This window comes from Sciurus carolinensis, chromosome 2, assembly GCF_902686445.1.
Source record: "Sciurus carolinensis chromosome 2, mSciCar1.2, whole genome shotgun sequence".
NCBI lineage: Eukaryota > Metazoa > Chordata > Mammalia > Rodentia > Sciuridae > Sciurus > Sciurus carolinensis.
The window spans coordinates 70,242,862-70,264,218 of NC_062214.1; the positions used below are offsets into that span (position 1 = coordinate 70,242,862).

The 21,357-nt window shown below is 46.9% G+C and overlaps 1 protein-coding gene across 6 annotated transcripts in view; it reads right to left on the bottom strand.

The window, feature by feature from the left end:
- Apba2 (amyloid beta precursor protein binding family A member 2) overlaps window positions 1-19,630 on the bottom strand; it is a 265,008-nt gene extending 245,378 nt beyond the window's left edge. For 3 of the 6 annotated variants that reach the window (XM_047542150.1, XM_047542154.1, XM_047542147.1), the window contains exon 1: window positions 19,017-19,450. The gene's annotated coding sequence lies outside the window, so the exon portion shown is untranslated. Of the gene's footprint in view, window positions 1-248; window positions 299-19,016; window positions 19,451-19,483 lie in introns of those variants that run through there. The other 3 variants (XM_047542152.1, XM_047542148.1, XM_047542149.1) reach the window with 2 other exon arrangements.
- Between the last annotated feature and the right edge of the window lie 1,727 nt (window positions 19,631-21,357).

The window sequence follows — 21,357 nt, forward strand, 5'->3', positions numbered from 1 at the left end:
ATATAAATACCTGAGAAAAATTTTGATTTATAAATTAGGTACAGTAAGAGACTAACCACAATAACTAATAATAAGAATAATTATAACCGTATGCCCATAATAAGTTATGCAAATGTGTTCTTTCTCTTGAAAAAGTCAAAAAACAAGTATTACTATCTTAGGATTATAGATGATAGCAGGTAATTATAACTAAGGAATATGAGAGTGCAAATAAGGGGGTCTACTATAAGCTATAACATTATACTCACAAGATTGAGTGAAACTGCATCAACTGATGGTATCCACTTGCCAAGCATACCTGAAAGGGGATGATGTTTAAGATCATCAATGCTTGGGATGGGCGAAGAATCTAATTACAATGTTTATACAGATTTGGAACCAGAGATGCTTTGGATTTCAGTTTTGGGTTTTTTCTTTTTTTATTTTGAAATACCTGCAGATACATAATGATGATGTATCTTAGGATGGGATCCAAATCTGAACACAAATTTCACTTATGTTTCATATTCACTCTACCCATATAGTCTAGAGGTAATTTTATACATTATTTTTAAGTTGTATACAATCTTATATTATGAGTAATTTTGTGCACAAAGTTTGCATGATGAGGTCGGGATGGAATTGCCCACCTCTGACAACATGTTGGTACTCAAAAAGTTTCAGATTTTGGAACATTCATATTAAGGTAACTCAAACAGTAATTTGATTCCACATTGTTGAAAAGTGTTAAAAGTAATAATTATGTATGTATCATATAAAACATAAGCAAAATTGTCCATAGAAATATAAAAAATGGGAAGACCCTGTACCAAATGGTTAACAATGGTTGTCCATGCAGGGGTTAAATAGGGAGAAGAAGGTTGGAATGGGTGGTGTTCATTTTCTTCATTATGTACTTCTGTAAAGTTTTAATTTTTGTCACAATTGCATAGTAATTTCATAACCAGAAAAAAAATGTCAGTGAGAAAAAAATCTGATCCTGCAAAATCAAAGACAAAGGACTCTCAAGTCTAGAAAATGATAGGCACCTGCCCCTGTTATGAGGCCAGAGTCCTCCTGAACCCCAACTCTGCTAACAGAAAAATGGCTCTCTCATTTGGAGATAAAAGAATTGCTAGAAGGCATGATTTTAAAAATAGAGATGTCAGATCTATTTATTTTCATTATTAACTCTTTTATTGTTAGATAATGAAACAACACACAAAAACTCTGCTTCAGTCAACAGCATGTACCTAAAACCTGCTCAAAATCACTTCTCTATTTCATTCCATTCTTTCCATGTCTTTCAGAATCTTCAGGTAGAGGGAAAAGGATTGCTTACCCTCACTGACAAACAATGCTGCTGACCTAGAAAGAGGGGCTGGAGAAAGACAGGCCTCTCCAGCACCTCCCTTCTCACTCAGGGTGGTGGATGCTGCTCCCTCAGACACCGCCAGATCCCTGGCAGCCTCTGTTTTTTAAAACTTCTCAGTATTTGAGAACAAAACGAAATAGACAAGTACTTTAAAATTCATTACCAGAAGGTTCTCACGGAATGTGCTTCCATGCATAGAAAATAATCGAGTCCATTTTTTCCAAGAACTTGCTTCAAAGTCCAATTTGGGGGAATTGATGTAGATTGTTCCATTTTAAGTTCTTCAACCAGAGGAAATCTAAAAATTCTTCCTTCCAGCTCAACAGAGCGAATCCATGCATCTATTGCTTCTGCAAAAGGAGGACAAAGATCCTCCTGGGGCCACAGAATTCGGCAGCGTTTCCTGGGATGCTCAGGGCAGCCAACAGCTCTGGGACATCAGGACGCCAGGCCAAGCTTCAAAAGACGGCCCACAAGTTAGCCATCCAACTCAGACACACACCAGCAATCCCCAGCGGTTAAGGAAGAGGGCTTAGTGTCAATCCATTGACCAAATCATCAGAAATAAAATGCAATTTTAAAATAAATAGTTGCACGTGAGTCCAGTTTTTTGGCCAGCAGCATACCCCTCAGTGTGTGTGTATGGAGAAGGGGCAAGATGCTAATCAGAAAAGGAATGTGCCCCTGAAATAACTAACCACTCCACCTGGCTTGCCCTGCACAAGAAGTTTCTGAAACTCTCCACAGGCTTACGCACAAATTCTTTATTTCCTCTCAGAACACCACCAGCCAACCTTGGAGGAGGCACCAGCCACAGGAAGAATGAGGACTGAGGGACAGCTGATATGCTGTTTGATGGGTATAAGTTCAGATCTGGTTCACAGCAGGAAAACATTCTCAACCACTCCAATATCTAAAACTGGGGGCTGGTTCAGAGTGATCGTACAAACTCATACAGCTGGGGGTGGGAGAACACTTCCATGAACATGAATAGAGACTCTTGATACATGGTGGAAGAGAAAGGGGGCTGGCAGCTGTATGCACTCAAGCACAGTTAAAGAGACCCATGGAACAACGGGTGCTGGTAGGAAGAACTAGGTATCTAAAAGTTTCTCCTTTTTGCTTACCTTTATTTTCTAATGCACTGAACTTATACGTAAGTAATAAGTAAAAATAATGCTTTTAAGAGAAAAGTGTTTTCTCATGCCAAAAACTGCTTTAATGCTAAAATGAACTGAAGCATATGAAATTGCCTATATTAGGCATTAAAAAATACCAAGTTTTATATGGTTCAAACTAATTTTGTCAAACAATCCAAATGAGTGGTGAGAACTTCAAGAATCATTTCCTCTGACTGGCTCCGTGAGAAGTAAGGAGGCCATGACTAGTCTAGAGTTACTGTGTTAGTCAGATTTCTGTCACTATAACAAAATGCCTGAGATAACTAACTTATAAAGATAAAAAGGTTATTTTGGCTTCAGTTTTGGAGTTTCCAGTCCATAATGGGGTGTACGCATTATTCTGTGCCTTTGGTAGGCATACTGGATGGCTATAGCAAGAAATATGTGACAGAGCAAACCGCTTACCTGATGGCCAGGAAGCAAAAGATAGAAAGAAGACAGGACCAGGGTCCCATAATCCCCATTTAGGGGAATACCCCCAATGACCTACGGACTTCCCACAAGGCCCCATCTCTTAAAGGTCCACAGTACCTCCAAACAGCACCTTTGGGACCAAGCCTTTAACACATGGACCTTTGCGGGACACTTATACAAACCATGGCAGTCCCTGACAATATAGGTCTTGTGCATTCCACAGGGGCATCCTTTCCATCTCCGGCCCCACCAGTCAAGTTCACTCATCCCATACCACACAACTTCCCTGTGTCAAGTCCCGTCTCATTCACTACTCAACAAGGTCTTGCAAAGCAGATGTCATGGCCACTACAAATGGAGGAGCTGGTGAACTACTGTTGCACAGTCTGGATGAAGGGAGCAGGCTGGGTCCTGGCAGGCCTCTCTGACTCTCCACTAAACCCAGCATCCTTGCTGGCTGCGTGACAATGGACCTGCACCCATTTATAGGACCAGGTCTCCCTCTCTTGTCAAGTTTACCCCTTTCCACTTCATGCTGTGCCTCTACTGAAAACACAGCAGCTGACACTTCTATGGAAGTTAGAGAAGCTGAAATTACATGAAGCCCAGGGTTTTAGCTGTGGTCTTATTTTTTTCTGTGTCCCCACCAAGTTGTCCATAAATCTTTAAAATGCCAGCCCAGTGCAAACAGGCTCAGCTCTCTTTTGCCTCCTCAGTGGACCATCAATCGCACACACATCAGCTTTGGTCACCATTGTCTACTGTGACCAAAGTTACCCTCCACCCTAAAAATATGGCCACTGACCACTATCTGTGTGACTCCAGGGACTGATCAGGAAGAGCAGCATCAGTGTTCGACCCCCCATTCCTGGTGAATAAAAAAAGAAGCTGAGGCAGGCAGATTGAGAGTTCAAAGCCAGCCTCCGCAGATTAGCAAGGCACTTAGCAACTCAGTGAGACCCTGTCTCTAAATAAAAAAATATTTTAAAAAGAGCTGGGGATGTTGCTCAGTGGTTAAGTATCCCTGGGATCAATCCCCAGGACCAGAAAAAGAAAGAAAGAAAGAAACAGAGGTCCAGGGCACTGCTATCCATGGTCACCAGGCCAATAAAACCTGGCTAGTGCCCCTGAGAGTGTGTTCAGCAGCACAGGTGCAGGATTCCCTGGGCTATCGATGTCAGCATCTGGGCTTCTGATTTTTCATGTTTTAAATCTTTCATGCTCATGCCATTGGGCTTCTTTCTCCTGTGGATAACCCCCGAGCACCTGGGAAGACTGCATCTGAGAAAATGGTTATTTTCAAGCACTCAGAAATTTGGGGCAAAATATAATATAATATAATATAATATAATATATATTATATTATATATATATTATATATATATATATTATATATATATATCTTCTAAACTGAACTTCCCCCACCCCCAGTTTTCATGGGGACAGTAAAGGAAGACCAGTGGGGACAACTCAGCTGAGTGTCTGGAAATGAATGAGGTTCTCCAAGCCAAGGTCTCAAAACCAAAGGACACAGAGGTAATGGAACTCAAACTGCCCCTAATTTTTTAATAGACTTTATGTTTTTAGAAGCTTTTAGACTTGCAGCAAAATTAAGCAGATTAAATATGGTCCCCACATACCCGACACCCATGTTGCACTTATATTAACATCTTATGTTAAAACAGTATATCACAATCAATGAAGTCAGATTGATCCACTATTGTTATTAACTGAAGTTCATAGCTCATTCACATTTCCTTGGTGTTTTCCTAATGGTCGTTTTCTGTTCCAGGATCCAATCTAGGACACCATATTACATGTAGTCATCATGTCTCCTCAGATTACTCCTGATTGTGGTAGTTTCTCAGACTTTCTTTCTTTTTGATGACCTTGACATTTTTGGATAGGATGAAGGAGATATTTTCTAGAATGTTCCTAAATGGGAATTTGTGTGAAGTTGGGTTTTTTTTGTTTGTTTGTTTGTTTGTTAGTTTGTTTGTTTGTTTTGGGGGCTATTTGTTTTTTATCCTCATGATGAGACTGAGGTTACAGGTTTGGGGGAGGAAAACCATAGCAGTGAAGTGCATACTATGGACTTGACTCACTGTTGATGTCACCCTTGACCACCAGCTGAAGCAGTGCTTGTGGGGTTTCTCTTTTTTTCCTTTGCACATCGTCCTTTGGCAGGAAGTCACTAGTGCAGCCCGCATTTGAGGAGTGGCAGTGATGCCCAACCGCTTTGCCCTCAGGCTGCTATTAGCCCCCATCAGCAATGACCACTTCACTCCAGGCTGACTCTCCCATGCTGCTGCCATGCCTTGCTCCAGTCCCATCTGACTTTTGTCTCTACCTCCCCACAAACACGCACAGATCAATAGCTCTCTGAGGGTAAGTAAGACCTAACCTTCCTCACCCTGGTTTGTGTGTGTGCCAGAACCCAAAGCGATGGCTGAGTTTCACACCACCACAAACACTGAGATGCTCACTCCTGAGAGGTTCCACTCTCTCCGGGGTGACCAGATGGCCGGGAGCAGTTCTCAAGCCACAGAGGCAAGATGAGAATACATATTTCTAGACTCCCAAGCTACATCACCACATACATAAAGCCCACTCCTAAAATCCCAACCACACACAGTCAAGGCAATGACAGGCCCTCCAGAAGCAAAACAGCTTCCATATCACAAATACCAGCCAAGAGACCCAGGGGAGAGCTGGCCAGAGCTGCTGTGCCAGGCTGGTTCCCAACAGGCTTGGGAGAGTGAGACCCACAGCAGAGCCAACCCTCAGACCTCAGACCTCGGGGACAACCACTCCAGGCTCTGCCTATCCACCATCCCTTGGATGCTCTTTCTGGTCCTCAGACCATGTTGATGAAACCGTCATGTTCCCAGAGCAAAATTGGGGACATGGAAACTCTGAGGCCTCAGTGGCTCCTGTCATTTGTCACCACTCTGCTTCACTCTCGTCTCTTGGGAACAACTGCAGAAAAGACATCTGGAGCAGAGCTGTGTCTTGTACTCTGGTTTTCGTGAAATGGGGCTCAGGTATGGAGCTGGTAAAATATCATTTGGCCACTTTTACTGAGCAGCTACTGAGTTTCGGGCACCATGCTGGGTGCTGGGGCCCAGGGGAAACCCTAGTAATGGTCAAGGCAGTGGATGGAGCTGAGCCAGTGGGCAGTCCTACCGGAGGATAGGGCAATAGATGGCATGTATATAGAAGAGGGATAAGATGTAAAAAATATAATGTATAATGCACTACAGATAGTCATTCACAGTTTTGCAGGGAGAGGACAGAGAAGCAAACACCTGCTTTCCATTGCATGGTTATTCAGCTCCCAGGACAGTGACATACAAAAAGTCCCTAGAAGGTGACAAGAATATGCAGATGGGACAGGACATCCCAAATAGGAAAACAAGATGTACCTGGAATTAGTGCTCAGATGGTCAATCCTCACATTTGTAGAGGCAGCCTCAGCAATGGAAAGCACAGCGAAGCCATCACTGTCACAAATGTCACCACACACACCACAGTATCAAAATGCCAAGGTGACAGGGAAAGACCATCAGGATAGCTCCCCTGGCCACAACGATGACAAGACAACAGGGAAGCTTTGGTTGGAACAGCATGATATGTCACAGAGTGTAAAGCGACCCTGAGTGCGCAGCCAGGAAAGTGAACTCTGGCCTCTGACATGTGGGACCCTCAAGAAGACATGAGAGGTTAGAGAGGACATTTTCTAAAGATTCACTCAACGGTGCCACCACCAAGAGGCTGATGTTATAAATAATGCCCAGAATCAGCTGAAGGAGAATAGCACCTGTCACCCATTCCCGCACAGAGCCATGCTATGGTCTGATGAGCCAGGAGAAGCTTGGGTCCAGCTGGAAAAGGTTGGGAAGAAAGGCCCTGAGGACTTACAGGGTCAAGGACTGCTGCAAACACAGACTCTGCTTTTGCCACCTGGTGACCTTGGACCAATACTCACCTGAGATTCTATTACCTTTTCCAGAAAGGGCCTGATAGCACTGAATGCCCTCTCCCTAGAGCTTCTCTTCCAAACCAGGCACAGCCTGCAGGTAACACTACGCTCAGATGTTATCACTCAGAGCACACACTCTGCCAACTCAAAATCTATGGACACTACATGGTCCTGCTGGGCTGCACCTCCCTTCTAGGATGCTGAGGAGGAAGTGAGCTCATGTACATGGGTGAGTGGCTCAGAGCGGGGCCGGCACACAGGATGTCCTGAGAACACCAAAGCCTCCAACAGGCTGCCACACAACAGGACTCCTGCAAACGTTTAGATGACTCCATGGTTACAGTGGTACTCGGCGAAGCCAACTGTCTGGCCCACGTGGCCAACATGTCATAAAGTTGGCAGTCTCTGTCCTCTGCAGTCAGTGACATGGCCCCATTCTGGTGGCTCACAGCCAGGACAAGAGCTCTGAGGACAGCAAGGGGAGGGCTGGAGCAAAGTCTGCTATGGTTTGAATTTAAGTGTCCCCCAAAGGCTCATAAGCTAAAGGTTTAGATCCCAGTTCATGGCACTAACAAGAGTCAAACCTTTAAGAGCTGGGGCCTAACGGGAAGAAGTTAGGTCACTGAGGACATGCCCTTGAATGGGATATTGGGACTCCAATCCTTTCCTCTCTCTCATTGCTTCCTAGTCACCCTCAGGTAAACTGATGGAGATTTGCTCAACCACATGCTTCTCTAACACATGCTGCCACAGACCCAAAGCAACAGAGCCAAGCAACTATGTATGGAAAGCTCTGAAAGAGTGAGCCAAAATAAACCTTTCTTCTTTTTAAGTTGATCAACTCAGGTATTTTGTCACAGTGACAGAGAGCTGACTGACACAGAGTTCATGGATTGAAATAACATGCCAGGGAAGAACATGGGAAAAGATGAAAGGCACCTCTGGGGGCTGGAGTGATGCGTCTCTGCCTAGATAGAACCTTCACCTATGATTCCTGGGCCATCAGAACATGGGACTGACCCAAAGGAATTTTTCATATGCACTGCCTCCCTTTGATTGTTCTACTGAAAGCTCTTTAGTTTCTCACTTAATATAAATCACAACATTTGATGTTTCAACATTTGGATTATTTGTTTCCGATTTTCTTAAGGAGTATGCCTCCCTTTATAGGCAGGAAGAAAAGTTCATTTCATCTAGATAACTTATCCACATCACTTAAATCTATATAGATCTTAGTATCCTTCTTGGGTTTTACATACCTTGATCTCATTTAGAAAATGCAGTTTGTGTCTAAATATTATTAAGTATTCATTGTAATAACAAAATTTAATTATCTTACATTAAAAGTAACCTTGATTTAGATAGTATTGTTCCAGAAGTAATATAAGCCATGAGTTGATCAATTCAAAGTTCTCCTTGAAAATTCCAAGATGATGTACTGCTCTTTTTTTTTCAACTTTTTAATGAAATACAATATATGTATAAAAAAGCTCCATATACATACACTCATGCAACCCAACATCCAAATTTTTTAAATGGGGCATTATTAGCACCTATAGAAGGTCTTCTGCTCCCTCCCCATGCCTCCTCTAATTACCATCTCCCAAGGGCAACTGACTTCTAACACCACAGATGAAGTTGCCTATTGACTTTCACAGAAATGGAATCATGCAGCCCGGGCTCTATGGTCTAGGTATTTTCACTTAACCCTATGTGGTAGGATGCATCCATACTGTGGCATACACTTGTGGAGAGTTCATTCTCAGTTCACTGTATAATATCTATGCAGGAATAAATCTAAGTCTTGATCTACTCTTCTGATGGCTATCTGGCTTGTTTGCAGTTTGGCAGTTATCATACTGCTTTGGACACTGGGTGTGTCTCTTGAGACTACATCAGTTTCCTTGGGCTGCTGTAACAACTTATCATGAAACTGAATGGCTTCAGAAATACATTTATATTCTCACAGTTCTGGAGACTAGATCTAAAAGCAGTTCACTGGATGGAAAGGTGTCAGCGGAGCCACAGTACCTCTGGGAGGTGACAGGGGAGAATCCATTTCTCATCTCATCCAATTTCTCATGGCTGCTGGTGTTCCTTCAGTCATGACTGCATCACTCCAATCTCTGCCTCTGTGCTCATATTGGCTTCTCTTCTGTGTGTCTAATATCCCTCTGGCTTTCTCCAGTGGCCATAAGCACACTTCACTCAGTTTAATTTGGGATTGGGACTGCTGGTAAAAGAGTATGTGCATATTTAACTTTAGCTGACACTGCAGTTTCCCAAGCACTTGTAGGAATCTATGCCCCCAGTGAGTTCTAGTTGCTCCATATCCTCACTAACACCTGTCATTTGCTGCTCTTTTGATTTCAGTCTAGTGGATGTGCGAGGATCTCACACTTAACAATTTACTTTGCCTCTCCTTAATAGCTTGTGGAGTTGAGCACCTTATATCTCTTTATCGAACATCATGTGTGTGTGTGTGTGTGTGTGTGTGTGTGTGTTTGTGTGTATCTTTTGTCCCTTTCCCTATTAGGTTGTCTGCCTTTGTCTCACTACTTATATAGTGCATTATTGCATTTTAAGTGAGTTGTCTATTAAAAATAGGTTCCATTTAAAGACGCGTGGGGAAACAAAAGTTTCTTAGTGTCAAGACCTGAGATGTAAGGTCCAGTACCATCCAAGCAGTTGGTTGACATGAATTCTAGATAATGAACACACAGAAGCGAGTCCAGGACTTGGTCGGCTTGGACAGTTTCCAATAAGGAATATCATGTGATAGCTTGGGGATCACTGCCAGAAACTGGATGAGTAGGACAAAAATCAGTCCCAAATTAATGTCTTCCAAATTAGCAAAGCATGTCTCCCTTTACTTCCTGGCAACCAAAACTAATTTTACCTAAGCTATTATGCAAATACATGTGGATTTTATGGAACTTTTCTGGTTCATTAGGTAACTTCAGGCAGAGCCATGACTGACCAAGTTGGTACAGTGATGGCCCATGTCCAGAGTAAGGCAGTGGCTCCCTATTGCAGACACCTCCCTTTAGTAAAGAAAGGCAGAGATACCACCAACTATAACCAGCAGTGTTTCTGCTGTGAAATATGAGATCTAAAATACATCAGACAGACTTCTACAAAACATGATAAGGGAAGAAAGTGAGTTTGGGACATCAGTCAGTTGTGAACTAGACTGTAATATTGTGTCTGATGAAAACCACGAAGATGCAGAAAGTTCTGCATGCAGAGATGTTTCCCCCCAAAATCAAATGCAGCTTTCTCCCCTTCAAGTCCTCATTTCTAAGCAGCCCAGTAATCAGCAAGCTGTCCCCAATCATGGTGCTTGGAAGTAACAAAGGCAGCATTAGCCAGGACCCCCGCTGAGCTCCAACAGACACTGGTAAAGGGAACCAGGGGCCTCATGGCAGGGATTATAGCCCCCTAGCTCTGCCCTGAGCCAGAGGAAAAGCAGGCTGACTGCATCTCTAAAAAGGAGCAAAACTTATCTATAAAACTTGTATTTCCCATGGCTTGACATGATCAAGTCATCTCCCAGAAGATGAATGGCTACCTCATCCTCTTCAGGACAGGAAGGGGAAGGGCAAGAATTGGAGGCATCCTGAGGACTCTAGGCCACAAGAAGGATGCATCATAGTGCACACCTGTAATCCCAGTGACTCAAGAGGTTGAGGCAAGAGGATTGCAAGTTCAAGGCCAACCCAAAAAACTCAGTGAGAACCTATCTCAAAGTTTTTTTTTTTTTAAATGGCTAGGGAAGTAGCTCAGTGGTAGGGTGCTTGCCTAGCATGCATAAGGCCCTGGGTTCAACTCCCAGTACCACAAATAATAATAATAATAATAATAATAATAATAATAATAATAATAAAAAAGAGGAGGCCTGTGAATCAGCTTCCTACAGTGCAGTGTGGTTCAGAATATCTGACCACAAGTGCAGCTCTGCCCTGCCCTTCCCAAATCTCTGTACCTGGTTAGTGAAGAAACTGCACTCCTCTCTCCCAGAAGAGGACCAGAAAGCCATCAGAAACCCCTGTAATGACTGCCTGGGTCTCTAGACACCCCAAGGCCAGTCATGAGGTAGGCAAAGAGCTATACCACACTCTGCAGCCTGGGGTCCCTGTCCCACTGCAAGTCTCTCCTGCACGCAGCCTGTGATCCACAGACAACTGGAACCCGGCTTACTTATGTGTGTGTGGCACAGGGTGGGGAGTGTGTAAGTCAGCAGAGCAGCAGGGGTTAACTCTGTGAGAGCAAATTAATAATGTGATGTATGGTTTTGTCGTGGATTTGATCGTGCTTGTAGGAGAGCAGGGCAATTTAATCAAGAAAGCCTGTAAATCTCTAAAGGGTAAAATGAAACATCCTTGTGAGCAAGGCTGGGACTTGGCAGCCACAGTGTCTACAGAACACAGTGAGAAGGGAGGCTCCTGGAGCCCACTCCCTCCTCCTACATCCTCACTACAACCCTCCCCAAGGACCCAACATACCCCCACACCCCTCAATGTGCCCTGTCCTGTGTCCTCCCTCCCCCTCTAGGCAACTTCACCTCACCTCTGATTGTGCCCCTCAAAGGTTCCCTTTGGTACTCCTCACCCATGTTCCAGCCTGCCAGGTCAGGAAGCTTGGTTACAGAGAATTTGCTCGGTAAACTGTGTGCATTATTATTGCCCCACCTGCTCTGCTCCCGATCCACAGCAAAGACTCTTAGGACTCCAACTGTCCTGGATGGTAAAGAGGTATCCCTCCTCCCCACCCACCATCTCCAGATCTGACCTACACAAACTACAAAACCCTGCTGCCCAAAACTGGGCACTCCCTTTGCCCAGGGTGCCCCACTCTTGGCTGGCTCTTCTGCTCTGAAAGAGCAAATATGCACTTTTCCAGGATAGGGTCCATGATCAGACCTCAGTCACCCTGGCACTCTCACATCTCCTGGGTTCTGCTTCTCTAGGAGGACCCTGGACCCAGAACCAGGATGCCAGTGCATGTTCTCCAGAACCTGCCCTCCACTCCCCTCCCCTGAATCTACCCAGCTATAACTAGGAAAGAAGGAGGATGGATTCCAGCAGTGCTCAGAAAATAAATACCAGATGGATGGATAGACGGATGGACAGATGGACAAAACTCCCAGCAAAGGGATCTAGAGGTACCTAAAGTGAAGAACACTTGCCCTCAGTTCTAGCATTGCAGAGTTCTCAAGTATCAAAGGAAATGAATGACAGGGACAAGGTAAGGGGCTGCCCTTTAAATGCCCAGCAACCCTCTGTTTCCATACCAGATAAACCTTCCTACATGATGGATAAAAGGAACAGCACACACAGGGACTTAAGGAAAAGGGTCCCAAAGCAAGTCAGAGAATGCTGCCAGCCCAGGGGTCCCCCAAGGCAGTTCCCCAAATGCAGTCAATGCAAGTCAGAGGCAGTGCTGCCTCTGGGTGTAGCAAATCAACTGCAGCAGCACCAGTCACCACTGCTGATTAAGCACATACCCGCCTGTGATCAAGAAGAAAACCATTACTTAATAAAATGCAATTAATTTTGAAGCTAAAATTGGTTAAAGCCCAAGGGAAAGTCAAGATCAGTAGTTTCCAACTAACACAAAGATGTTCCCCCAAGAACCAAAGGCAGGCCACACATCCAACTTGAAATACCCTGGCACACTTCTCTCCAGCTGCCTGATTCCTAGCACTCAAAGGGAAGGATCTTCACAGTACATGTGCACAAAGGGAGGCACACTGAGTAGGAACTGTGAGACAGAAAAACTTCATCTTAGACTATTCCTGGAGAAACAGCCACCAAGTTGACTAATGTAGTCCTGTCTTAGGGGCTCAGGATCTAGCAGTCAGGCCAGAAGGACAGCACTGGGACCTGTGGCTGGAATCAATTCATCTATCAATCAGCCAACAGCTTCCACTGTTGCCAGTCAGAATCAGAACCAGCTAGAGGGTCCAAGGCGGTGACAGGTATCTGAGATGGCAAGCAAGCTGAGGAGAACACACAAGTGTACACACACACACACACACACACACACACTCCTTAACCTGTGACTACTGACCAAACACTTCACTGTAACAGAATGTTTGTACATATCTCATCTCATGTCATCCTCACAGTCACTTGGTAGTTGCTGAGGAAGGAAGCACAGACCCATGTGTGCCCTCCTTAGGATGAGTCAAGTCAAAGACTGAGCAGTGGCACTTATACAGCTGGCTGCAGGAAGCCAAGCCTGGCTTTCTCAAGCTTCTGATTTCTAACACAAACCCCAGCTCCACTTCACCCTACCCGTGACAGCTGTCACCAGCTCTGGATAATATGGACAGATGTTAGAGCACATGGCTCACTTACTACACCAAAGGACTGAAAAACATACACTGCATTTTATTTGAACAATGCACACACTTGCTGTCAGACCCCAAAATCCATCATCCTTAAATGCATGCATTCACTCAATTAATGTTCTCCTATTTTTTAAACAATGCATTTTTCCAAGAAAATTGATAATCAGACCAACTGGGGAAAACACATAAAATATATATTTTTTTTAATTAATAATGCACTTAACAGCTCAGAGAAATTCCTAGTTGGAGTTGCTTTGCTGGGGGCCAATTCCAGGAATATAAAACCAACCAAACACACACACAAACACATACCCCAACTTAAAATTTTAGATGCCAATACTCTTCTCCTACTTACAGTTTACTAATTCGTCTTTGCTCAAAATAAGTGGCTGAGTGGTTCAGAACCAAATGTCTCCTTGTACAATTGATTCTAGGGACAAGTGCAAATAATCCATGTTCACTTCGAGTGCAAAAAGGAAAGACTCTAGTGACCCACCAACAATGGCAGTTGTTTTCCTATATGGCAAGTCCTCAAGCCCCCTCCCCATCCCTGTGAAGGGCCCTGATAATCTAGGGCACATCCTCCACTCTCCAACCACCAAGCATCAGGTTTTTTAGGCACACATTGAATATTAACCCCTGTACATGTCACATGACAAGTACTAGTCACACTCACACAATTGAAGAACAAATCTCACGTACAGTGGAGCACAGTTGGGCACAGGGAGACAGCATGAGCCTTACACTCTCCTCTCTCAACTCAGGCCCACATGTGGAGCTGCCCCCAACAGCAGTGTGCCCTTGGGAAAGTCACAGCTACCAGGTCCTCAGTCTCCTACCAGTGAAGTTAAGATGAGGCCTGCTTTTTAGATTTAGTGGGAAATTATTTAAAACAGCAAACACAGAAGATCAGTGCTCAACACAGAACTGCCCCCACAACATGCTTTTAATTACACTGGTTTCTTCCACTAGTTTCTCTATTAAAAACCATCTTTGAATGTTGGAGTGTTTCAGTTTCCAGAAAACCTCAAGATGAAACTACTTTTGCAGTCAGTCAATGCAGGAATCTCAACAGCATATATTTTTTTCTTTCTTAGTTTTGACCCTTCAAACACAAAATAAAAGATGTAGCACCTTACACTGGAACCGCACTTCAGAGTTTATGAAGTACCTACACACTTTCTTACTGGGTTTTAGTTGTAACTCATGAACCTGACCTGTAGGAGAAGCCATAACAGGCCTGAGGCTACACAGGCACTCCATGAAGACCTTGCTGTCATAATGATACCCTGCCATCAGGTCAATTTCAAATTTCATTCAAGCATCAAAACAATTTTGTGCAAGAGGTATAGTGCATATATTACAGATACTGAAAAAGGCTCCCAAGGCTAGTGGTTTGCACAGGTCCCAGGGATTAGCAGCACAGCCAGGCTGGAATTGAGCTCTTGTTATTCCAGATCCCATCCTACCTTTCTCTGGCTTTCTCATAAAACCAGAGTGCTTCATCAGCCAGGACAGAACACAGGCAAGAGAAGGTTTGTGGAAGGAAAGGCCAGCCAACAGGACAGAACAGCTGAGACCTGATATGAGCTACCAGACAAGTTTAGAAATATCCAGATGAAGGAGGAAGGGAACCTGGGCAAGAGGATGCCTCCTTCCCAATGCATCCACATCCAAGATGATCAGGGAGAATGCAGACAGGTCAGCTTTGGAAGTAAGGAATACCCAACAACTGAAACAACCAAAACGACAAAGGAATCTCAGTGCAAAATCAGAATGCCCACTCTGTAGGTTGGATTACCTTCCCAAACAGTTTCTTCTATCCCATGTGAAAACTGACTTGCGCTGTATAATCTGTAGCTCTATCCTACCTCCCCAGTGAGCACAAGGTTCTGTGCTCAATTCTAGGAGGGATCCAAATGTGAATATGGTTTGATTCCTGCTCTGGGTCTCAGGGAAAGAAGTGGGGAGCCAAGCAGAGTGAAAGGAAGAAAGATGCTCTTGCATTTCATTCATTCTTTCATTCATCCAACAATAGCACTGAGGGTTTACTATGTGCCAGGCACTATTTGAGCTACTGGGGATACAGAGGTGAACAAAGTCTTTACATTTGAGTGGTAAGAGACAGATAATAAACAAACAAGTACTGTACATAAATAAGACATCGAATGTTAACTATTAAGGAGAATCACAAAACAGGGTTCATAAGAAAGGGAGCAGTGATACTAATTTACAGAGGCTGATCAGGGAGTTGGCATGTAAACAGAAAAGTGAAATAAGGGAGGGAGCAAGCCAGGTGGATACCTGGGGGAGGTACAGATGAGGGAGCAAAAACAGCAGGCACAAAGACCCTGAGACAGAGGGAGCCAGACAAAATTGAGGACCAAAGGAAAAAAAGGAGAAGAACCCACATTCAGTTGGGATCATTAAGGACAGACACAAGGACCTCGGCCAAGGTGGGAACAGGGCAGGGACAACTCAAGGCAAACCTTGGTAGTCATTCTGTCTGCCTGAAGCCTGGACAGCTTATTGGGAGAATGACTGGGAGCGAGGGGGGAAAACCTGAGAACATCAAGTGGAGGAATATGGGTGTAGAGTGGGCACGGGGGAGACACTGAATGCTTGAGAAAATGAGAGACTGGCATGGGTCCAATCTACAGGGGGGCAACCCCAGCACACACTCTGAGAAACCCCAGAGCTGGCACAGAAAATAAAATTCACACAGCAGAGGCACTCCCCTGATGTGTAGGGTTCCACGAAGAGAGCCTGATGGTTTGACCTTGAGGGTGCTGTCCTCCCTGGGCTTCCTTGAATGTCTGGATGGGGACAGAGAAGAGGACTGGCTGCAGGAAAGGCAAGAGAAGACAGTGCTCACGACAGCTGACTCAGCCTGTGCCAGCAGGCTGCTCAGAGACTCCAGCTGGCCCTGACCCAGGTGGTGGGGGTTGCGGGGGGGACTCAGGGAGAAGGAAGGAGGCAGAGAATCCTCCCTGTGGGTTATCAGCCCAACCACCATCCAAGAGACCAAATGAGCATCACTGCAACCCCTGCCAGGCACCCAGGCTGCATCCTGGTACATGACCCAGGGGATGCCTGCCTGCTGGTCAGTGACTACACCACTCCCCACCATTGCCCCCACGTTGCCAATCCTTACAACCACCAGCAAGGGTAAGGAACTGGGAGCAGTGAGGCAAGGGCACAGTCTGTGAATGCTGCAGCCATGAATGCCACTCATGCTCGGGGCGCTCTCCTGTTCCCTAAGGACCAGACTGCAGGGCAGGATATGCAGGTGAATGCCACTTGTTCTGGAAAGCCCTGGAGGCCAGCCAGTGATGTGTTCAGGGTCTCCATGTCCGTCTGCCACCAGTCATTTCAGACTCCCCACATGAAAGTAAAGATTCCTCAAAGAATTCAGACCAGAGGTTCTCACCTGTTGAGTCACCAAGGCAGGTATTTGAGGCAGGAAACATAGAGGAACACTGGAGAGAAGCTAAGGTCTGTAGAGGGCCTCCTCATTCATACTCTGTCTACTCTCTGCCCCCTCTGACAGGCCTCATTGACCACCACTCACTGCAAACAAAGCCCAGCCTGATGCCAACCTCACCATCAAATGTGTTTTTCCTCTGAGTTCCTCAGTTTTGTCTAGGAAAAATCAAGGTGTTTTAGCACTCTCTCAGCTTCCAGGGGTGCGATTGGTGTCTTTTACAATTATCTTTTATTTTTATCTAGCATTCTTAGCTCAGTTGGCAAATTAGATATTTATGTGCCTCCTATTCACAATCCATCGCCACCAATTATTCCTGTGAAACTAATATTTTATTTTAAAAAGGGGGGAAGGCTTAGAACAACTCAAAGGACAGTTATGCAAACAAGCAAACAAGCCACAACTTGGGCATGGGATACCCCAGAAAGCAAGGAAGGAGAAAGAAAACCAGAAGTTGATCATCACAGGCATCAGTTCCTTTCAGCGCCCACCCCACCTCCCAGCTCACATACACTCACCGGCCACCTGATTCACCGTGCACTTCCCCTAACGCCAGAGTCTAATACCCCAGAGATGAAAAGGCAGGCAGTGGGGAAGAGCACAGAGAAACCTACAACTAGGGCCATCATCCAGATCAGTCCAGCTCCAGAGATACTCAGGGCCTCCTCACCAGTACTGGTAGTGCCCACCTGGAGAGGACTGTCAGCACAGAGGACTGACAATAGCCAAGTTTCAACTTATCCACTAACATCCTAATGTCGCTCAGAGTCCCAGTAGGTTCAAATCTGTATCATTCCTGCCCAGAAGATCCTAAGTTCAAAGGTCCTCTCCAGCTACAGCAGAGGATGGAGGCAGAACATATGGCCATCCAGCAGTAAGGGTATAGGACAAGGCATTTCAGTTGCTCTGGGCTCGGTGTTCATCCCTGCCTGTTGGCTGCTGCTCACCAGAGAAGCCCCTGCCTCAACTCACTGGAGGAATTCTGCTTGCTCCAAAGGAAGGCTACCCACAAGCTCTAGGCATTACCAGAGCTGTTACACTGGAAAAAGTTGTCATACTCTGACCCTCAAAGCTTTCAGGTCTTTATCTGTAAAACCACTGTCTTTCCTCAAAGGGTGGGAGACAATAACCAAAAAGAACAGGAGGTTGAAGAGGCCAGGGACAGATGAGCCCAGGTATGAAGTGTCAGGTACAAGATGCCAGATTTTAGATACTTCACCTTGGCATGGCTATTTGTGAGCTGACTACATTTATCCACAGATTTAAGTCTGGCCCCCATCAGGTCCTATCTGAATTGATCTGAAACAATTAAAAGTCTTCCTTCTGCAAGTAAATACGAAGTTAAGACTATCAGATGTCCTCCAAGGCAGCGGTTGGGCAGATCTCTCCGCAGGACCCTCCGGACCCCCGGACCCTCCTTCTACAAGCTGACCTAGGGGAAGTTCACTCCTAGTTTTCGCCCACAGAAGCCCACCACGCACTGCCCACCGCCACCGCCCAGCATAAAGCACTGCTTGGGGAACGGGAGATCAATGTTTGCCTTCATAATCTGCGGCCAGAGCTCCTGTCAACAGTCTTGTTAGGCTGTGCCTGCCATAGGGAAGGGGCCAGACTAAGGGGCATGTCCACAACGCACCCCCAGGCCCTCTCAGGTTGCCCAGGGGAAAGGGTATGAGGAATTTTTAATTGAGGAGTTTTCCCCCTGGGCCTCATTATGAAGGGAAAGGGGAGGGGAAGAAATCAGAGCTCGATTCCCAGGAGGCAGCGAATCCAACAGCGACCCCAAACTCGGGAGTTGCCGCCCGATACCCGGACTTGGGTCCAGCACCAAGTGGGGCCCCAGAATGTACTAGCGGCCCGGCCAGTCCAGCGGGACTGAAGTGGGCAGCCACCACCGGCCAGCGCCTCTTGCCGGCACCGGGTAGCCCCTCACCGCGGCGCCCCCAGCCCTGGATGCAGGAGTCGCCGGCTGGTCCCCGCCGCGCCCGCCCGCCGGTCAGTGGGGGCAGGGATCGGCTGGTCTGGTGGAATGGGGCCGCGGGTCTCCACCCCCACATCCAAGCAGCAGTCCGCCCCGCCGATCGTCCCCCTCCGTTGGCCACTCCGAAGCCCCGCCGGCTCTGGGGGGCAGCGCTCGAGCCGCAGCATCTGCGTCCCCCCACCCGCGCCCCGATCCCCCGCGCCTATCCGGGCGCCCCCAGGCTGCAGCCACCGGCGACTCAGAAAGCCCGGGACCCCCAGCTTACCTGGCTCGGGCACGGGGCTGCGCGAGTGCGCCGCCGCCCCCGCCCCGCCGCAGCCACTGCCGCCGCCACCGCCACCGGCTCTGTCCGCGAGGCCGAGCGCTGGGCGCCGCCGCAGCTCTTTGTGAGCCCGCGCCGAGCCGCACACTGAGACTGCTAATGAGCCCGGGAAGCTGAATAGCGGCGGGCGCGCCCGGGACGCGGCGTACGGCACGCAGGGCCGCCTCTGCCGGGTGCACGCGGCGCGGCCGCGGGGCGCACCCCGCACCCGCCTGCGGCTGGCCGGTCCGCGCCCCCGCCTCGGCCTCTCCTACCGCCCCCAGCTCCACCCGCGCCCAGCAAATGGGGATCGGAAAATGCTTCCTGGAGAGACCGCGAAGCGGGAAGGAAAGGAGACAAAGATGCTTTCTTGTCGGTGCTACCTCCCCCGGCCCCAGAACAGGGACAGTCGGCAAAACGGCCGGGCGCACCTGGGACCTGGGTCCTTCGGGGCTGGCCTCGGGTACAAGGACTAGAGCCTAGGTTCCGGAAGATTGGGCGGCGCCCTGGGGAGCACACAGATTCCCCGGTGTGCCCCCAGACCTGCTGGTTTGGGAGCCGTGGGGGTCCGATCCTCCAGCGGGTAGAACAGGTGAAGGCGAAGCTCTACTGCGCCGGTACCCTGCCCCCGGCGCCGCGCTGCCCCCTGGCGGGCTCAGGAGCTCGTACTGTGCTGAGGGGCTGTGGCGACCGCGCCCTGCTCTGCCCTTCCCGACTGTGTGCTGGGGCACTGGAAAGAATCCCTTGGGAATCGCGGCTTCGGAAAGCCCCTCTAGCAGGGGAGGCCCCCTGCCACCTCCCCACCGCAGATCCCCAAGCGAGTTTTGATGACCAGTTCTTTTTTCCGGGTCCTTGGTAACCACCCCACCACCCGATTTCCGATACCGGGTGCTGCCTTAGTACCCAACCCCAAGGCCCCTCTCTGTGCCTTTCTTTACTTGCTCTCTTGCATGGGCGGAACCTAGAACACTCCCAGATACACACATATCCCAAGGAGAATCAGTGTCCACTCCGCAGTGTGAATAATCCCCTTGAAGCCCCTGAAGGTCGTGTAAATGCTGTTGTCACCTTTGACCCTCAGGTCCTCTCATTCAGTCCCATACATAAGTGATAATCCGCAGGTCTACCTGAAAAGCGAACAGGGTGCCTTGTCTGGGCAAAGACAAAGACCTCCCTTGCCTGAACCCTTCTATTTGCCCTGTTTCTCTACTGCTTTTGGCAGATTAGGGTGAAGTCATGGTGCTGGAATTTCTGAAGAGGAGTAGCACAGAAGGAAGAGGGGAACTGGGAGGGGTGAAGAGAGTCTCTTTCTGCTGCCCTGAGGGCAGGAACTGACACCCTGAGGAGAGGACCTGGAGAAAAGCTGGGTCCTCAGCTGGGCTAAGGGCAGACCTAGAGTGGATTTCCTGTGGCCCCGAACTGTCCCTTCAGCACAACCCTTCATCTCCTCTTCCTGTAGCTCAAGTTACAGACAACAAAGTCAGAACCCCAAAGCAGACCAGCCAAAGTTCCAGAATTATTCTCCATCCCTATCTTGAGGTGAATGTATGTTCATTGTTTATTTTTCACCTAAACATTCTGATCATTCAACCAACAACAAGTTTAACTTCATCTCAACTTCCATGGTCCAGGTTTTCTCCAAATGCCAGTAACCAGATAGGAACACTTGGGAAGAAAAGATTCCATGGCTTTAAATGTTAAGTATGAAGCCAAATGTGCACATCTTCTTGCCTTGTCTTACTCTAATGTAGATAAATCACATAGAAAACCAGATAACTAAGCCTGAAGATCCCACACAACACCATTGGTTTGTATATGTGGATGAACCACTGTTCCCTTCAACAATTGCCCTTGAACTCTTCCTGTGGGCAAGCTCTGGATCAAGCACAGTGGATTAGACCCCATCCCTCTACACAGGAGCAATAGTGTCTGATGTCCACAGAATCAAAGTCTCAGGCCCACCCCAGCCTCATTCAGAATACCTAAATCTGGTGGGCTAGAGTCAATCCACTATTCAGAGAACTTTTTATGCTTTTTTTTTATTCAGACAAGTTTTAAAGAATGTTGGAGTGGGGAAGGTCCTTCTAAGTTTGCTGCAAAGTGCATGATGGAAACACACAAGTAGTAACACAGAGTGATAGTATAAAATGTGGCCAAATTTGACTTCAGAAAAACTCCTGCCTGGCAATTACCTCCATGAGGAAACTCAACAACAAACGAGGAAAAAAGTATTCATAATTCATATCATAGTTAATTTGCCTAGTACATAGATAAATAGGATTGAGAAATATATAAGAAAAGAAGA